At 41.4% G+C, this 21,226-nt stretch overlaps 1 protein-coding gene across 1 annotated transcript in view; it reads left to right on the top strand.

Moving 5' to 3' along the window:
• The first annotated feature begins 11,591 nt into the window (after positions 1-11,591).
• The window catches only part of LOC115148445 (calcium/calmodulin-dependent protein kinase kinase 1), a 135,946-nt gene continuing 126,311 nt past the window's right edge, over positions 11,592-21,226 (top strand). The window contains exon 1 of the mRNA XM_029690337.1: positions 11,592-11,884. The gene's annotated coding sequence lies outside the window, so the exon portion shown is untranslated. The remainder of the gene's footprint in view (positions 11,885-21,226) is intronic.

Below are 21,226 nucleotides of genomic sequence, written 5' to 3'. Positions count from 1 at the left end.
CGACACTCGTAGGTTGATGGGGGTGGTATAGTGGGTGACCTGGCCTATAGAGCACCCGTGTAACACCCTAACATTCATGGGAATGGAGAAGGGTTGAGTGGGGATGCCCAGCTCGGACGCCAGGGTAACGTCCATAAGACTCACATCGGCCCCCAAGTCGATGAGTATCTGGAGAGACTTGAACTGGTTGCCCCACAGCAGGGTGGCATGGAGAGGGGGGCGAGTAGGGGGAGAAACAAAATTGTCCTTAAGACCCACCAGAATACTCATTCATACAAATGAGCTAGGTCTCTTGAAGGGACAGGTAGACACATAATGACTGGCAGTACCGCAATATAGACAACACTGGGTGTTAAGTCTGCTTATGCGTTCGGCTGGAGACTGCCTTGCCCTTCATTGGCTTGGGAACTTCATTGGCTTGGGAAGAGGTATATCGGCAGACTTCGGAGGCTCTATGAGGAACTCGGATCCTCTCGGGGGCGTAGACACTGGGGACTTCAGGAGTTCAGATGCAAGGTGGGATCCTTGAGTGAGCGATTGGGACCGCAATCAGACCTCTTCTCCCTCCTACGTTCCCGTAGCCATTCATCGATCCGGATGGTTAAAGCGATGACTGAGTCAAGATCTGGAAGCTCATCCTTCACTTCCTCTGACAATTCGTGCAGGAACGTGTCAAACAGAGCTTCTGGGTTCCAAGCACCCTCGGCTGCTAGTGTGCAGAAATCCACCGCACAGTCTGCCACACTGAGGGACTCCTGCCGAAGCTGGAGTAACTTCTGGGCAGCTTCTCTCCCGGACACCGGAGCCTCAAACTGCTCACCTTCACCACGAATACCTCCAGACTGAGGCAGATGGTGGATTGTTGCTCCCAGACCACCATGGCCCAGGCGAATGCCCTCCCAGACATCAGCATAATGATTTACGCTATCCTCGAGCGGTCTGAGGGGAATAAAGAAGGCTGCAGCTCAAAAACGAGGGAGCACTGGGAGAGAAATGCCCGGCAGGTTCTGGAATCTCCATCGCAGTGCTCCGGGGGAGATAAGCGGGGTTCCTGGGAAACCGGGGTGACTGCGCTGCTACCAGCCTGGTTACTGAGGGGCTGGGAGGTTACCGTCATGGTAGGGTGCCTAATAGGCAACCCATGGAACTGCTCCCGCAATGCGTCCAATGCTGGGTCGTGACGTTCGGCCATGTTCTGGAACCCTTCCATCAGACCGCGAAACAACTCCTCGTGCCTACCAATGGTGGCTCCTTGGGAGGAGATGGCGTTGCAGAACTGGTACAAGTCTGCTGGGTCAGTCATGGCCATCAGGTTTCAGGTAAGACCCAAATGTAGACTGTGTTGAAGTAACAATGTTTATTACAGCAACAGTGGCAGGCAAACGACAGGTCAGGGCAGGCAAACGGCAGGTCAAGGCAGGCAGGGGTCGATAATCCAGAGTAGTGGGCAATGGTACAGGACGGCAGGCAGGCTCAGGTTCAGGCAGAATGGTCAGGCAGGCAGGCTCGAGTCAGGACAGGCAAGGGTCAAAACCAGGAGGGCGAGAAAAAGAGACTGGGGAAAGCAGGAGCTGAGCCAAACCGCTGGTTGACTTGACAAATAAGATGAACTGGCAACGGACAAACAGAGAACACAGGTATAAGTACCCAGGGGATAATGGGGAAGATGAGTGACACCTGGAGGGGGGTGGAGACGAGCACAAGGACAGGTGAAACAGATCAGGGCTTGACAGAAACTGGACATTATTGTGGCAGAAAAGTTATTGGGACTTAAGGATTTTACATTTGAAGACTTGCAAGGATTACTGGCGCCGGAAGACACGCCCTCCCAGGATCCCCTTGAGCGAGCTTGTGTAGGGATCAGATCTGTTTTATTTTTTTAACAGAAAAGTTGTTTGATTTAGTTTATTTATTAATTTATTTATTGGTAGTTTGGTAGTGTTTTCTGTATTTTGTTAAATTTTGGGGAATCCTGTTTCCATCCCTTACAGTAGGTGGCGAAATGTACATTAAATTGTGCGATCGCCAATATACCATAGAAGAAGAATATATGGATCTGTGCCATTTACTTTAAACTGGACTGTGTTTACAGCTGTATTCATGAGTAGATGTGCTTGTTTTGAGATCAAAGCAAGAGCTAAATATAGTCACGGGCACATTTTGTTCCTATCCTTTGCTAGTTAGTGAGTTATTAGCCCAGTCATAGATAATTTGTGGTCAGCAATAGGGGAGTGATTGCTTCCTGCAATAACACAATACGTGTACATTTCATCTTTGAAAGGCAAGTCAGGTAAAGAGCTTTTTTTTGTCTTAAAGGGGCAGTGTTGTATTTTGAAACGGGCTTGACTAAGCTAAGTAGGTAATAGGCAGAGGGTAGCATAATTTGTTGATTCTCTCTATTCATTTTATGGGAATAATAATGCATTTTATTTTGTAAAGTGGTTTCTTGCATCAAACAACACAACAACATTTTCAGTCACCTCCTTGTCTGAAGGACAAGTGGAAAACAGGTTCATGTCAAGCCCTGCACGTTTTTTTAAAAAAGTCTCATGGAATGTAGGCCTACATTGAACACGACACATTGGCTGCTGCTATAGGCTGAATGATAGAACAGCTATTTCTAGGTGTTTCTTAATCACCAAAGCTTTATTAAAATATCACATTTGAGAGGAATAAAACAGTGAGCTGACGTTCCCTTTTTATCTATGCATTGTAGGCAGGCCCACATTATTTTAGACATGCAGGTCCCGTTTTGGTGTAGGCTTCATGTCCATGCCCATCATGAAACGAGAGATGAGAACATCGGTGAATTCCAGTGAACCTCGTATTTAGCAGTTATCTGTAACCTGTAAAAATTGCTTGTTTTCCGTTTCATATGTTCAAAACCCAAGCCCTCCCTTAGGACTACCATTATTTTTATTTTTTTTGGCAAGTCAGTTAAGAACAAATTCTTATTTTCAATGACGGCCTAGGAACAGGACTGTTCAGGGGCAAAACGACAGATTTGTACCTTGTCAGCTCAGGGATTCGAACTCGCAACCTTTCGGTTACCAGTCCAACGCTCTAACCACTAGGCAACCCTGCTGCTGGTTCAACAGCAATGCGTGTGTTTTTTATCATGCCGATTTTATGATATCATTACATTTTACATGTATTTATTGTTGTTAAAAAGAATGGATTGCTTGTTTTTTGTTTAATTTCATTACAACCAAACTTATTAGAATGATTCACCTTCCTGGTTTTATGGTGACAATGTCTGTGGCGCGCTTGCAATGTTACTTCTGGAGATAAGTGAATGCGATCTGATCTGTAAGATGGTTTCGATTATATTCATAAAACATAGGCCGATTTGGGAGCCATATAACGGTGAGTGGACATTCTCCCTTTCTCCTTTTAGGCCTTATCAATAACAAATTTAATCTTGCTCATTGACAATGTTTGGCAAGTCCATGCTCAACCATAATGCAATGTAAAGTAGGCCTAGCCCCTACAGTATATCAGTGTGAATGCTATTGAAGCCATGCTATTACTTCGAACAATGTGGACGGGAAATGGGTTCAGCAAAGATAGGTCTACATTTTGTTATTTCATTTCTTTAAGCCATTTAACCAACTATAACGGGCTAACATTGGAAATGGAGTTGATTCCAAGGCAACACATAAAAGACCGTAAGTACACAACTTGAAGCAACCACATATTTCACCGTGGAGCAAGTTCTGATTAGCCAGTGAGGGGCCAAGCCTTGACACACCCACAAGTTTATTAATTCAAACCCAGCTCTTTTGCGCCAACGCCAGCAAGTGCGCCAATAATTGTGATAGTGAAAATAGCTAAAATATTTCTGACACAGGCCTGCATCTATAACGCTACCGCCTGTGCTTAGATTTACCATTGTACAGTGGGGGAAAAAAGTTTGTGAACCCTTTGGTATTACCTGGATTTCTGCAGAAATTGGTCATGAAATTTGATCTGATCTTCATCTAAGTCACAACAATAGACAAACATGGTGTGCTTAAACTAATAACATAAAAAGTATTGTATTTTTCTTGTCTATATTGAATACATCATTTAAACATTCACAGTGTAGGTTGGAAAAAGTATGTGAACCCCTAGGCTAATGACTTCTCCAAAAGCTAATTGGAGTCAGGAGTCAGCTAACCTGGAGTCCAATCAATGAGATGAGATTGGAGATGTTGGTTAGAGCTGCCTTGCCCTATAAAAAACCCTCACAAAATTTGAGTTTGAAATTCACATGAAGCATTGCCTGATTTGAACCATGCCTCGAACAAAAGAGATCACAGACTTTGTTGACTTACAAAAGGGTTACAAAAGTATCTCTAAAAGCCTTGATCATCAGTCCACTGTAAGATAAATTGTCTATAAATGGAGAAAGTTCAGCACTGTTGCTACTCTCCCTAGGAGTGGCTGTCCTGCAAAGATGACTGCAAGAGCACAGCGCAGAATGCTCATTGAGGTTAAGAAGAATCCTAGTGTCAGCTAAAGACGTACAGAAATCTCTGGAACATGCTAACATCTCTATTGACGAGTCTACGATACGTAAAACATGAAACAAGAATGGTGTTCATGGGAGGATACAACGGAAGAAGCCACTGTCCCACAAAAACATTGCTGCATGTCTGAAGTTTGCAAAAGTGCACCTGGATGTTCCACAGCACTACTGGCAAAATATTCTGTGGACAGATGAAACTAAAGTTGAGTTGTTTGGAAGGAACACACAACACTGTGTGGAGAAAAAAAGGCAAAGCACACTAACATCAAACTTCATCCCAACTGTAAAGTATGGTGGCGGAAAATGGCAGAAAAAATGAATTCTTAAGTTTATCAAGCCTTTTTGCAGGAGAATGTTAGGCTATCTGTCCGCCAATTGAAGTTCAACAGAAGTTGGGTGACGCAACAGGACAACAACCCAAAACACTGAAGTAAATCCAAAACGGAATGGATTCAACAGAACAAAATACGCCTTCTGGAGTGGCACAGTCAAAGTCCTGACCTCAATCCGATTGAGATGCTGTGGCATGACCTCAAGTGAGCAGTTCACACCAGACATCCCAAGAGTATTGCTGAACTGAAACAGTTTTGTAAAGAGGAATGTCCAAAACTCCTCCTGACCGTTGTGAAGGTCTGATCCGCAACTACAGAAAACATTTGGTTGAGGTTATTGCTGCCAAACGAGGGTCAACCAGTTATTAAATCCAAGGGTTCAGACTTTTTCCACCCTGCACTGTGAATGTTAACACGGTGTGTTCAATAAAGACATGAAAATATATAATTGTTTGTGTGTTATTAGTTTAAGCAGACTGTGTTTGTCTATTGTTGTGACATAGATGATCAAATTTTATGACCAATGTATGCAGAAATCCAGGTATTTCCAAAGGGTTCACATACTTTTTCTTGCCACTGTATTAAGTTTGTTCAAATAAAGCCCTTACTGTGAAAATTATACCAATACAGACAATGTGATTATAGGCCTTGCATAAAAGTGATCTGGCGATCTGGATGGGGGACATGTCCAAAGCATAGGCTACACAGTTGTTTCAAAACACATTTGATAACCTTCCTGTTCAATACTAATAGATACGCTTATTTTATTCAAATGTTCTTCTAGCCTTGATGTTGCCAGGAACTACGGCTACTCAAGAGCCAGAATAATGTCCAAGAACTGCTTTGGGATCCTTGCTGTAAGATGGAGGATCCTGGGACGTGCCTTGGAATTTGCCCCAGAAAAGATGAGAGCATTGTTAAGGGCTGCGTGGTCCTCCACAACTAGCTTTGCACTACAGAGACTAACAACACAGAGTCATCAACACTGTGCATCCACCTCATATTTGTTGACCACTCCACACCCACTAGGGACCTCTGTCCAGGAGAATAGAGACAGGTGGTACAAGTGGACACCAACTTCCTAGACGCAAGAAACATGTAGGCAGACGGGGCAACCAGAGTTGCTGTACACGTCCGCAACAACAACAACAAGGACTACATCCTCACACCAGCTGTTTGAGTTTCATTCCAGGATGCTGCTATCACACGTGGCACCATACAGTAAATGTTCAAATGTTGGATTGTGGTTTAGAAAACATGTTTGTACTTACACTGTATGTTCCTTTCCTCTGGTTGATTATTGTTTTATACAGGGCATTCCGAAAGTATTCAGACTCCTTGACTTTTTATACATTTTATGTTACAGCCTTATTCTAAAAATGATTAAATTGTTTTTTTCCCCTCATCAACATACACACAATACCCCATAATGACAAGGTTGGCACACCTGTATTTGGGGAGTTTCTCCCATTCTTCTCTGCAGATCCTCAAGATTGTTAGGTTGGATGGGGAGCATTGCTGCACAGCTACTTTCAGGTCTCTCCAGAGATGTTCGATCAGGTTCAAGTTCGGGCTCTGGCAGGGCCACTCAAGGACATTCAGAGACTTGTCCTGAAGCCACCCATGCGTTGTCTTGGCTGTGTGCTTAGGGTCGTTGTCCTGTTGGAAGGTGAACCTTCGCCCCAGTCTGAGGTCCTGAGCGCACTGGAGCAGGTTTTCATCGAGGATCTCTCTGTACTTTGCTCCGATCATCTTTCCCTCGATTCTGACTAGTGTTCCAGTCCCTGCTGCTTAAAACCATCCACACAGCATGATGCTGCCACCATTTATTTTATTTTTATTTCACCTTTCACAATCCCTTCGACCTCATGGTTTGTTTTTTGCTCTGACATACATTGTCACCTGTGGGACCTTATATAGACAGGTGTGTGCCTTTCCAAATCGTGTCCAATCAATTGAATTTACCGCAGGTGGACTCCAATCAAGTTGTAGAAACATCTCAAGGATGATCAATGGAAACATGATTCACCTGAGCTCAATTTCGAGTCTCATAGCAAAGGGTCTGAGTACTTATGTAAAGAAGGTATTTCTGTTTTTAATTTTTAATAGCAAAAATTCTGAACCTGTTTTTGCTTTGTCATTATGGGGTATTGTGTGTAGATTGATTGTCACGTCCTGACCAGTAAAGGGGCTGTTTGTTATTGTAGTTTGGTCAGGGCGTGGCAGGGGGTGTTTGTTTAGGGTGTTTCGGGGTTGTTTGGGTTATGTTCTATGTTAGTGTATTTCTATGTTATTTCTAGTTGGTCTATTTCTATGTGGTGTTTATTGGGTTGACCTTCAATTGGAGGCAGCTGCTTCTCGTTGCCTCTGATTGAAGGTCCTATTTATAGGGGTGTTTGTTCTATGGGGGTTTGTGGGTAGTTATTTCCTGGTTTAGTGTTTGTTGCACCTGACGGGACTGTTTGGAGTCGTTTGTTTTGTATACGTGTTTATTTTGTTTTTCCTTCAAATAAAAAAAGATGAGTATACATTTTCCCGCTGTTTTGGTCCACTCCTTACGACAATCGTGACATTGATGAGGAAAACCTTTAATTTAATCAATTTTAGAATAAGTCTGTAATGTAACAAAATGTAAAATGTCAAGGGGTCTGAATACTTTCTGAATGCACTGTAATTTGTGCACAACATTTGAGAGAAATGTTTTTTTGTGCATTTGAAAAATGTCTGGGATCTTTTATTTCAGCTTATGAAATGTGGGACTAACACTTTACATGTTGTATTTATATTTTTGTTCAGTTTATCATGTTGTGAGGTACACACTTGGTTTTGGTGTTTGGATACTGCTGTTTTTTATTCACACTTTACAAATCACAATAATGACAATCACTCCAAAGGATCCTTCCTATTTTGACCACTGGAGCTGGGCCTGAGAGATGGGGCGGAGGATGATGGAGTTGCAGGGCTGAGAGCAGGGGTACTTCTGGGCGACTCGTGCATTGGTAAGAATTTCTGCTGTGATTTAAGTATAATTTTTTTTCTCAGCGACAATGATTTTTCTGACTCAATGGATGTTTTGTGCACACATGGGATGACCAAAGTGTCTTATTAGGAATTTTCAAATCTGACTTCTCTATGTGGCCGTCTATGGAAATGGTCTTTCTGGGCCGGGCGTCAGTTAAACTGCAGTACCGAAGCAAAACTAGGAGCAGTCCAAACCATGCTTCTAGACCGGAACCCTGGACCTTTGGGAATGATACCTCAGGTCTCAATTTCCAGTTAGAAAAAAAATTGTGACGAAAAACAACATTGCAACACTGCACTACGATGCATAGGGTCCATTTCCATAGGGTATAAATTGGCCTTAATGTGGATTTCCAAAAACAGGGCTCAGATCAACATGGCAGTGTTGCCTTTGTTTATAAACGTTTTTCTTAATGTCGAAATGAACATGGCTCCAACCCCATATCACAAACTCACAAACTGAAATCATATACAGTAGTGTGTGTAAAGTATAATATAGTGTATAGGCCTACATTGTACAATCAATCAGTGAGAGAGGGTCTCAAATATCACATTCATATCCACTCTATACATGAATCATGGCAAAGTTGGTTCCTGTTTCAGTCATGTCTTTGGTCATGTTAGCATGGTCAAAGAAAAACATCCTAATGATTGGTTGACAATAGATCCTCCCACATTGCAGGAGATGGCTGCAGGATGAAGTTGGTAAAGAGCAACTACAAAGATGTGCAGTCCATTGCAGTAAAAACTTCATCACCTTTGATCACATAAATATATTATATTTGCATACTTTTATTTATATATATATATATATATATATATAATGTAATTGTGGTTAGATACTTTATTGAGACAGTAATGACATGAGATAGGGAGACAGGCAAATGCTAGAAACAGTGGCAAGGTTGGAAGCAGGGATTGATCCCTGTTCTCAGGTGGAAAGTTGTAAGCAACACATGCCGGGGAGTGTTACCACTATACCAAGGCCCTGCACAGGAACATTTTATATTAATGGTTGATGGCAGTGGGTAACCAAATCATAGATTGCAGACTCATTTTCCATAGACTGCTTTCAGGGTAAGGACACAAACATTTTGTATTTTGCAATTTGGGAGAACTCTCTTTAAAATAGGGCTGGAAGGAAATCCTGCTTGCTCTCCAGGAGGGTTGGCCACACCTGATCTATGTTTCCAATAGTTTCTCAAAATCAGCCAACCTTCAAGAAAAATGTAATGAACATCAATATCCAGGTGCTTTATGCCTACAAGTTGAAGATACTTACCATAATCTTATTCTACATAGACAAAATATCATGTGTGTATGAGTTGTGAGTCCCCCTACCATCTCTGCCTAGTATGTGCAAAATACTAAAATGTCCAAAAATATATTTGATTCCTGGAGCATTTAATATCCAATGCTTATTTATATGACTTACTCAAAGCTGTCCATGAATGGCTGCAATAATGCATATAATACATTTTCAAAGACACAAGTAGGCATACCTATTTCAAATATGTGATTACACTGGAAACATTGGGAAGAAGTGGAAAAATAAAATAAGTGTGGGGAATAACAGTAGTGTTCTTCCTGACAAGCATAGTAATTACCCTATATTTTAAGAATGATAATTGTTCCACTGATCAGACTAAATAAAGTAAATATATAAAATAAGATGACAAAATCTGCCCCTACACCCTAACCAAATTATTATTTTATTAATTGTCCCCCTCTCTAGAATCAAAATTACACTTTTCTGTTGACAATCTGTTTGACAAAATAATGGACATAGTTACAAATAAGGTAACCCAACCAAATTTCCCTGCTAAAACATACCGTTGTTACAGCCTAAATGCCAATCACCAAACGAGAGGACTAAGCCAAGTGTGGATTAAATCGACTTTAGTACATGCTGTCAAAAGGCTGCATTGTGAAATAACAGGGACGGGAGAAACATTGTACATAAAACAACGCTACCGTGCTGCTCTTTTTTACAGTTTAATACATTTAGCGGAGAACGTTCTATCTCTCAATTCAGCTCCAATCTAATCTCGAGGGGCGTTTCTTTAAAACATGCACCCAATTCCCTTGATCCCTTACATAACTAGACTAATCATATGCTTCAAATGTACGGTTCACATTGTTCTGGCAAGACAGGACAATGCTAGAGGTTCCGCTCCTGATGTTCAATTTCACGTTCAGATGCTCCGATTTCAAAACGATTTGGAGCACAGTTTAAAAGTTCACGCACTGACTACACAATGGAACTATTCGAAAAATAAAAGCGGTACTTTTCAATGCGTTATATATGAGACGTGCCAAACGTGAGAAAAAGCATCAAATGCGTGTGTCTCACGGCCAATACGTGAGAGTTGGCAGCTCTGACTGGCTAGGATCATTTATGCAGCAGGTTAGGATAATTAACGTAGCAGGTTTGGAGACATGAGGTTAAGGAAAATAGTTAGCGAAAATGCTCTCCTAATCTGCTAGGAAAATCACTTCGTATCGAAGTGGCGTGAAAAGAGTGTCCCTTGTTACCGGTCAACCAATCCACATTTACGGGATTGGTTGAACAGTGCCGAAGACAACCGTTTTTTTCCTACTCAATAAGACCAGTATGTAGGGGATATATACTGAACAAAAACATGAACGCATCATGCAACAATTTGAAAGATTTAGCTGAATTACAGTTCATATAAGGAAATCAGTCAATTGAATCTATGGAGTTTCTCATGACTGGGAAGGGGCGCAACCTGGGAGTTCATACATACAGGTCCACCGACTTGGGAGCCAGCCCAGCCAATCACTCCTCCCTGATGTGGAAGTCCTGGGCTGCAGTTGTGAGGCTGGTTGGATGCACTGCCAAATTCTCTAAAACGAAGTTGGAGGCAGTTTATGGTAGAGAAATTAACATTCAATTCTCTGGCAACAGCTCTGGTGGACATACCTGCAGTCAGCATGCCAATTGGGCTCTCCCTCAAAACTTGAGACATCTGTGGCATTGTGTTGTGTAACACAACTGCACATTTTAGAGTGACCTTTTATTGTCCCCAGCACAAGGTGCACTTGTTTCTTAATATGCCACACGTTTCAGGTTGATGGATTATTTTGACAAAGGATAAAATGCTCACTAACAGATATGTAAACAAATTTGTGCACAACATTTGAGAGAAATAAGCATTTTATGTGCATATGAAAAATATAGTATTTCAGCTCATGGAACATGCGACCAGCACTTTACATGTTGCTTTTATATTCTTGTTCAGTGTAGTTTCAGGCGTTTATTTTACGCCTGTTGCGTTAGATTAATTGCGGAAGACAGGGTGTGAACAATAATGTACATAAACCCTGGATCTCTAATGCTACGCAGTTGACAGTGAAATGCACCGATCGGCCATATTGGCACTCCCCAGCAGAAGCAGTCCTCTATTGGAATGAATGGAATTCTACAGTATTTCAATAAAACATGTTTCAAGGACAGAATTACATGTATTTAAGTATTTTGTTGTTGTAGTGGGGACAGTAACATTATAACTTTCTAAAAATGATACTTTAAGGAAAATGTTTGCATACATTGTTTTATGTTTATCTCACTTAATGTAATTCAAACGTATGGATTATGGTGTCTACAATAGAATAATCGTGCCCAAAAAATATATCCTTGAATAAATGCATTTCTTTGCAAGGTGTGGGAGTGCCAAGATGTGGGCGCGGTGGCATCAAAACCGCGCCCCCTGAGATTCAACTGCTGTATATATAGATCATTGGGTGTGAACGATGGGACAAATTTCAGCGCACAGTATAGGGGACAAGGCGTGTTTCATGTTGGATTTATAAAAGCGGTTGTCCGACATAAAGTAATTTTCGGTTGTTGTAGCCAATATTATTCGGCTTTTATGTTAGTGATTGAACGCTGTGTCACTGTCACAATACCGACGGTTCCAGCTGGGACATCAATCTTGTGCTCGAGGGCTCTCCAAAACATATTGGTCCAGGCGTACTGCTTATTCCGGTGATTATTTCGGTGAGTGAAACTTTTTGAAATACCATTGGACACATTTGTTTACCCCACAATGTCATATGCCTGTCATAGCTTTCCTACTCTTATACGGGCATAGGGTATGGTCAATTGTGTATGCTATTGCAGCATTTGGAACAAAAGAACCTGGATTCATGCGTTAGGCTACCTGATGTATACTAATGTTCGCATGCACTGTACATGTTGCCTATACTGTAGTCTGTTCTTCACACTTTTATTCTCTCTCTGTCTGAAACGTCAAGACAAGTTTACATGCGGACGAACATCATGTCCACCCTTTGTTACAATGTAGTAGCGCCTTGACATTCAATTGACGTGTATGTTACGAGCTGCGATTATTGCAATAGATAAAGCCATTTGTGCACTCACAATTTTGGCATATCAAGGTAATATAGAATGTTCTGAATGCTAAAACAGTATACTGTCCTTCCCAGTGGCGATTTTAGCATGTAAATCTTGGTGGGGCAACAAACAAAAAATAAGTGGGATGCATGCCAGCAAAGCCACTACACAACACTAAACAATACATGAATTGCACTATAACGGTGACAAACGGTGCCCACAAACGGCCTAAGTAAAGCTGTCCCAACAGCAGTCCCAACATTTTACCACTGCTACACCTGACTATCAGCGGAGCATTGTCTGGCAGCAAAACAATTAATTCAGCATCATAGCCTTTAAAGAAAACATAGCTGATGTTGGCTGACTTGCTTAAACAAATGTGGTTTCTAATGACAATTGAGATGTACAAGCTATGGCATAAGGGGACGACAAGCAGATAAGAGGCAATCCGTAATTTCGATTAAGACATTAATGAGCGAGCTAGGACGGACATAGTCAATATAATATGTGTTTAGCACTTTTGAAATGTACAGTGACAGAATACAGAACATGGTCCGTTCTTACAGTGTTCTCCCTGTACACCAAGTCAGAACCGTAGGATAAATAAAAGGGGCATATAAGCAAACAATGAAAACTCTTACAATATTCGATGATTACATTTCTCTAAAACAGGTTATAGGCTACATGTGCACCACCAAGTCCGAACAGTAGGTGAAATTTAGAGGGGTAAATAGACCAAATTATTAGGGTGAGGTACATGGGCTACTAACATCTTACTAAATAACATACAGTATTACTTTCTTAGCTACAGTATACATAACTCCCTGGCATATTACATAATTTATGCAGCATCATACAATACATTTTTGGACTCACCTTGTTGTGCTGTTGCTCACTTGACAGGAAGGTGGCGCGGCGGTCCTTTGTGGGCAAATTTTGTCATCAAAGTCTGACATTCTCGGGATTTATTGTGCTTTCAAAACAACTAGGAACTCGGAAAAAAACATGATCGAATCATGATGACGTCATTAATCTTCAGGTCGTAGCTAGAAAACAGGACGGATTTACAATTCCGAGTTGGATGACCATTCAAAACGCCTTCTTAGATGGGCACTTCTAATGTAACTCTATGGCAGCACCCAAGGGGCTAGAATATTTGCTCTGCCCTTAGACTTGACTGTGACGTAGTGTCCCCATGAGTGACAGAACACTGAGCCAATCACGGTGCAACACTTTTCTGCTGGCTTGCCCCACCACCACAGAAAGCTCTGAGCTAGGCTGAAACACCTGCATTTTGGAGCTGCCTTACTCAAGAAAACAAAAAGGAAACCATGCTTATATGTGGCTTTATTAACTTGGTGATATATATATATATATATTTACATTGTTTGCAAACTGATATGTGACACGTATTAATGCCAAAATAACATGCAAAACAGGCAAGCCCCACCCCAAAAAAATGAATGATGCGTCCTTCCTATGCATGTTCTGTCAATGTCCTAGCCCATTCATATACGTTAACTACCTTAGCGCCTATTGATGATCATATCTTCTGGCCGGGGGTTTTGTTAAGCGCTCTGACGCTTGCTCTAAACTAGGGGTGTAGGACCTACATTCATATAGTTTATTGACTGTGTCCAGCTCGCTAATAATCAACGAAATGAAAGCTAGACACTCAGGGACCATCGAAAATAAATATTTATGTAGCAAATTTTGACAGTAAGGAAATATAACCAATTTTCAGTGCGTCCATCCAGACCTTCAGAATGTGGACCCCAGGGCAAAATTAGTTTGACACCCCTGCTCTAAACATTAAAGCGCATTGCTTGCGACACGGTTTTGGAAACATAAGGAAAGTATATTTCATATCAGCAAGAAATAATAATAATAATAATAATACTAAAATAATTACTACACAACTTTATAGGTTTAGGGTTCCCACAAGGCCATATTTCCACATTACACGCTTGTTTACAGAAAGCCGACAGAAAACAGTGCACTACCTGTGCTAATTAGCTACAGTATCTGCGTTTCCGAACACCTGTGTGTAAATGGAAAGAGGATGCCAAAAAAACGTTGTCACTGAAAAATACTGTTGGCTGCAACTGTGTTAAAACAGGTTCTATTTTGTATAATGTGGTATGGGCCTATTGAGTGATGTCATTATTTGAAGTCAGCAAGTAGTGATTCCTTAATTCACCATGCCAAGTCTCTTTGATACAGGCTTTGTCTACAGTGCTACCCAATACTTGCATGTCTTGGTTAGTGAGAAAACACAAGTAAAGCAGTAGTCACTGTCCGAGTGGCTGTGCACTTAGCAGGGCATTCATCAGCAAAACAGTAGTTGATCATGTTTTTGAGTCTTTGATACAGTCGTTGTGTACTACCCACAATACCACAGCAAAATTAGTTTCTGGCTATATAATGCTATATAGGGCTGTGCACTAGATTATTAATCAATGAGTCCATAATTGACTAATATACAGGCATTGTTTACTAGTAGTACCCACCACAACACATCAAATCGTAACTACTGTGCTGCTGCTCATTAGGCCTTATTACCAATATAGCCTATGATTGATCGGCCGGGAGAGGAGTGTCTGATACAGCTCATTACATTCACTGTCATCACAATGTGTGTCTGTCTGTGTGTGTGTTTGTGTCTGATTTGGTTTGTGTTGGCTGAGTGGGAGATGTGATGTGTAGGCAGCAGTAGCACTACAGGTTCTGTACGGGGTTTAACGAAACCGGTACACACACAACAGAGTCAGTTTGTTAGCTCGCCTTATTCAAATCTGAAATGCACCCTGTAATTTACATGACATTTTGAATTTATAAGTCTGTTACTGAACTCTCTCTCTTTCTCTCGCTCTCTCAGTATGTAGGATCTTAATTTGAGGCAGTTTGCTACAGCAGGAAAATGATCCTGCAGCAACAGAGAATGTGGATTATAATGAATGGCCATTTTTTTTATAAGGGTTGATACATTTTTCATTAGCGCAAATAAAGTCTGACATTTTAAAGTGGAAATTACAAACTTTTTATAAGCTTTTAAATCTCAAATACACTACAAGTTTGAATTTCCTGCTGTGCAGCAATAACAGGATGATCAAATTTAGTTCTGGCCTCTGTTCTGTATTGGTAGCATACAGTAGTATTGGCCACTGAGATCCTAATTTCCAAAGGAATGGTTTGTGTTCATTGGTGTGTATTTCAAGAAGCTGCAACATGTTTGTTTTAGTGCCTGTGTGTTTGCAACACAAACATCACTTGTTTCTCTACGTTTTCATTTACTTCCTGTAGTGCTGAGTGTGTAGATACAATAGGCAGGATTTGTTCAATATTTGTTTTATTTAACCTTTATTTAACTAGGCAAGTCAGTTAAGAACTACTTTTTATTTACAATGACGGCCTACCCCGGCCAAACCCTAACGACGCTGGGCCAGTTGTGCGCCACCCTATGGGACTCCCAATCACGGCTGGTTGTGATACAGCCTGTGTGTGGATGTGTGTGTGGATGACAGTCTTGCTTCCAAAACATCTAGTCACAATTTTCTTTTAAGTAGGTGTGTCCAAACTTTTGACTGGTACTGTAGTTAAAGGCATGTAATGTCTGTCAGATGTATGGTGATATCACTGCTGTTCAGTGGACAGATCTGTTTAACATGACAGTATTGACCAGAGGATTTGCAGCCAGGGAGGGGCCAACAGGCTGAGCTCAGACTAGCAACAAACGACATGACCATGACGGCTACTGTAGGTGGTGGAGGTATTTTTCTCAGGGCTTGTAACATTGACAGAAGGGTTTTCCACTCCCTAAGCCCTCTTCTCCTCAGTAGCAACCTCACATCGTCGGTTTCAGCCATGATGATGAGTTAGTTTGAGACTGTTGCTGCTCCTATCTGTTTCCTTACCCGTGTCAGAACTGATAGCTTGACAATAATGAACGTCATCCCCTTTTTTTCTATTGTTCAAGTGCTCTTGTACTTTTGGGTTTTGTTTTGTGTGCCTTGTTGCTGCAAGTTATGGTTGTCAAGTTGGATTAAAATAAGGATCTATTGCAGACAATTAGGATTGAATATAGCATATTGAGTTAGATGTACTGATATCATCATGAATTTAGTAATATTGAAGGGCACTGTTTGGTGTAGCCCAAAGGCCGGCAGATGGCAAAATTGAGTCGTTTCATTTTACCGTCCAAAGGGAATGCATACAGCTGACTATACACTTGTATCCCCGTGGACCGGTTTGTATATAAAACAATCTCCATTCAGGCTGCAAAGTTGTCAATTTCCTCCATAACTCGATTTAATGGTGAGAAGGCAGAAAAAAACAGGGAAAATATCCGGGACTAGCATTGCTAGGCATTAGCTACTTTAGCATGGTGGTGGAAAATGGTGTTTCATAAAGAAAGTACACTTATTTTCCCCATTTCTTTCCGGCTTCTCGCCATTAAACTGAGTTAAGGAGGAAATCAACTCCTTTGCAGCCTGAATGGAAAAGGTTTTATGTACAAACCGGTTCACGGGGGATACGTGTGTATAGCCGGCTGCATGCATTCCCTTTGGACGGTAAGATGAAACTACTCAATATCGCCATCTGCCATCCTTTGGCCTACGTATGGTGCAAAGCAGAGCTGTAGGCATATGAACTGTAGTGATGGGGGGGAATCTATACAGTTACATATTGCAATATTATTTTGGATAATGTTATATTGTTGACTCTAAATAATATTTTGTTACAGGAAGCGTTAGCTTGTGCTAGTCTGCTGTACCTGTGCCAAAACTTTTCATCCTATAGCTTTTTCTCCATCTTCTTTCTAAATAGGTAGCCAACGTGTTTTCAGAACTTTTATTTCCATGACTGATCAAAAATAATTTACACATGCTCTCTGTCGTCTCTCTGCAGCAGACATACTGTGAGCAATATGTTTTGAACATCAAATCACAATTAAATCGAACAGATTGTTTTCCATTTTAAATGGCATCTATCCAGCCAAACTGTCCAGCTAAAGACTGTCTCTGCTTCCCAAGTGGCACTCTATTCCTTATATATTGCTCTACATTTGGTCAAAGTAGTGCACTATAAAGGGAAAAGGGTGCCATTTGGGACTCACACAGACTTTCCTAGGGTGACCTACCCTTTATGTTTGATTGAAAGGCCCAGTGCAGCGTTGCAATACCCAAATATCCTTTTAAAATCCATATTGGATTTTAGCACTTTATGTACCTAGTCTTTCATGTTGTTGCTTGATGTTCATAGAAAAGAGCGGCCATGTTTCAATAACAGACACAGCCAGGACTCCTGGAAGTAAAGGTGTGTTTATGTAGCAACAACAGAGCAACTGCTTGGAGTGATATTTTGTGTGTTTCTGCCTGTCTATCTGTCGTATAAGGTGAACGACCTACCTACAAAGTCAACTTCATCACAGTATACTGTATAAACTACTCAGGCTTTTGGAAAATTTATTTGAAATGAATTCAATTACGGTACATTTACACACACTTGTTAAGAAAGGGTTTAAAAAAATAATAGTATACTTGTTTGATTATGTCCAATTTGTGTGTGCATGCATGTGTAACCGATGTGAAATGGCTAGTTAGTTAGCGGTGGTGCGCGCTAATAGCGTTTCAATCGGTGACGTCACTCGCTCTGAGACCTGAAGTGGTTGTACCCCTTGCGTTGCAAGGGCCGCGGCTTTTGTGGCGCGATGGGTAACGATGCTTCGGTGGGTGTCAGTTGTTGATGTGTGCAAGGGTCCCTGGTTCAAGCCCAGGTTGGGGCGAAGAGAGGGACGGAACCTACACTGTTACACATGCATGTGTGTGTGTCTGGCTGCCTGCCTGCATGTGTATAAATGTGTAATTACGGCACTGTAACAAACAGGCCAGGGCGATGCCAGCCCGGTACAGCAGGAGTGTCAGAGAGCAAACTAATGAATTTACTCAATAAGCTCTACCCCCTGATGGTCTCCTAGGATGTGTCACAAATGGCACCCTATTCCCTACATAGTACCCTATAGACCCTGATCAGAGTTTGGTCACTCACCCCCTCTCTCCTGTGTATGTGTGTGAGTCTGTATATTTAATGTCATTGACCAGGTATGTATTCCTGTGTATGTGTTATCTGTATGGTTAGTCCTTGTGTTTAAGCCCTATGTGAGGAGTTCTGGGAGCCTCTTTAAAAGGCCTGATCTGATCAGCCTGTGTTCCAGTCTGTTTTCCGCAGAGCCTCTCCCCCTGGGCACCAGCGCACTGGCTCTGGCTCTAGCTCTCTGTGCCCATAGATTATGCGTGTGTGTGTGATGTGCATGTGTGTAACCTGCGTCCAGGTCTGTTCAGGTAAATAAAGTATTTATTAGTTTACACCACCACCATCACAGGCGGGTAGGCAGTCAGGCCAATGGCCTGGTCTACAACGGAAAATGTTAGAGGCCCTCCTTTTTTTCTCTCTCTCTTTTAAAGTCAATTTCCTGCAAATCTACACATTTTGCCATAGTGTAGAGAGAACATTTTAGCATTTTAAAGTTAGTTTCCTGCAGTTCTACACATTTTGTCCTGGGGCTCAGAGAAAAAAAATCAGTTTTGAAGCAAATCTACACATTTTGCCATGCCTTATGCTGTGTTCTTATGCTATCTGAGTGACTCAAACATTATAACAAAATCAATTGGGACCCCATGCCATAACATTTTTAAAACATTTTATTCTCCCTGACTGTCTAGTTTTTTATTTATTTTGGTGGTTGTTAGTTCTCAAATATATAGCTCCATTATATATATTTTTACATACTTTATATCTGGTTTTAGTCTTTTAAGTTTACACTGAAAAGTTTTACCATCCTGAAAATTATCCCCCCCACAAAGACAAAATAAATAAATATTTTGAAATTTTTTGGTGTGGCAGCAACGATTTAGCAGCGGCGGCCCGGCGCTGCTAAATTAGTATAGGGGAAACAGAGTTTGGTTGTTGCAAGACCAATTTAGAGGGTAGAAAGTTAAACCTTGGAGCACACTGTACTATTTCTCCCTTTTTGTTTGACTGGTTGTTCTCTATGACTCTGAGTGCCATGCCATTTTATTTCTCTGAAACATTATCTGCCCTTGGACCACTTAAACTGATAAAGATAGCACTTTAAAACCCCAACACTCATAACTTAATTTGTGTCAATGTTTGCAGGGCATTTGTCAAACAGACCCTGACATAATAAGCACTGTCCTGCTCCTTTTATTGGTCCGATAGTGTTTGCCCAATGATAGGAGGAGACGAGCGTTGGCTGCCTGCTAATGATTGGGACTGGGGAGAACTACAAACACACTTCTGAAGTGCTGCCCAGAACAGGTTAAGTGATAGGCAGATGCCAATGAGCACAAGACAATTCTCTGAAGGATACTGTCACACCCTGATCTGTTTCACCTGTCCTTGTGATTGTCTCTACCCACTCCAGGTGTCGCTTGTTTTCTCCAGTGTATTTATCCCTGTGTTTCCTGACCCTCTGTGCCAGTTCATCTTGTATGTCAAAGTCAACCAGCATGTTTTTCCCGTGCTCCTGCCTTTTTCATTCTCTTTTTGCTAGTCCTCCTGGTTTTGACCTCGAGCCTGCCTACCACTCTGGACTCTGAACTGGTTTTGACCTTTTGCCTGTCCATGACCATTCTCTTGCCAACCCCTTTTTGGATCAATAAACATCTAAGACTCCAACCATCTGCCTCCTATGTCTGCATCTGGGTCTCACCTTGTACCCTGATAGATACAACTTAATAAAGACCCACGAGTGTCCTTCTGAAACACGAGATTGTTCAGTTCAGGCTTTCACTAAATGTTCTTCTGACACTCATTTCTAATGCATGAACTTTCACAAAGCACCAACAATTTATCCTCTCCTAAGTGTCCTCCATTATGTGTCCTCAGCAGGGTCACCACATCCAATGTGTTGTTTTCCCATGACAGGTAAGGTGAGGTAAGCAGGCTGAGGTAACAGATGGCTGTTCCCGCCTGTGTTATGTCTCTGGTCCTTTGAACAATCTAGGCCAGGCTCTATCTGTATTACTTTAAAATCCATACTCTCCTTGTCTCCCCTTCATCTGTACTGATTGAAAAAGACTTGACAGGTGAAAGCAATATAGCAGATGTTTCCCGTTAGAGTTGTTGGTCAGTCCTTCCAGATTAGTAAAATGAAGGAAAGGAGAGGAGGTAAGGAAAGGAAAAGAAAGAACAGACTTCTTAGACATCTGAAAAAAAGCCTAGAATCTGTCACTCAAGAAGAGCATGTCTCTGAGAACTGTCTGGCCCACAAACCCTATGGCTCACACCATAGACTTTTGGCTCACACTCCCTCTGTCTCTGTCATTGGAATGTGTCTTTCGCTGTGGCCCCTTGTGGTTTTCATCACTGCACAAGCACAGAGCGATTCCAAGGCTTTTTAGGAGTGTTTATAAACCAACTATCTTCAGTTTTATGGTATTGACTTATCCCGGGCTTACCAATAAAAGCCAGGATGTCATAGATCTTGGTAGAGGTGTATGGATGAGATTGGATCATGTTAATTATTAGATGTTTTTACACTTATTAATTCACATCAAAGCTCTTTACCAATTAAACTACACCGAACAAAAATATAAACATTATACAGTGCATTTGGAAAGTATTCAGACCCCTTGACTTCTTCCACATTTTATTACATTACAGCCTTCTTCTAAAATGAATTAAATAAATACAGAAATCAGCAATCTCCACACAATACCCCATAATGACAAAGCAAAATGTTTTTGTTTTTTTAAACGTTTGCAAATGTAAAAAAAATTCTAAACAGAAATACCTAATTTACATAAGTATTCAGAACCTTTGCTATGAGACTCAAAATTGAGCTCAGTTGCATCCTGTTTCCATTGATCATTCTTGAGATGTTTCTACAACTTGATTGGAGTCCACCTGTGGTAAATTCAATTGATTGGACATGATTTGGAAAGGCACACACCTGTCTCATAT

The sequence above is a fragment of the Salmo trutta genome, chromosome 15 (genome assembly GCF_901001165.1).
Source record: "Salmo trutta chromosome 15, fSalTru1.1, whole genome shotgun sequence".
In the NCBI taxonomy this organism is placed as follows: Eukaryota; Metazoa; Chordata; class Actinopteri; order Salmoniformes; family Salmonidae; genus Salmo; species Salmo trutta.
Note: the sequence above shows the minus strand (reverse complement) of the source record. Positions and strands in the feature narration are given on the sequence as shown.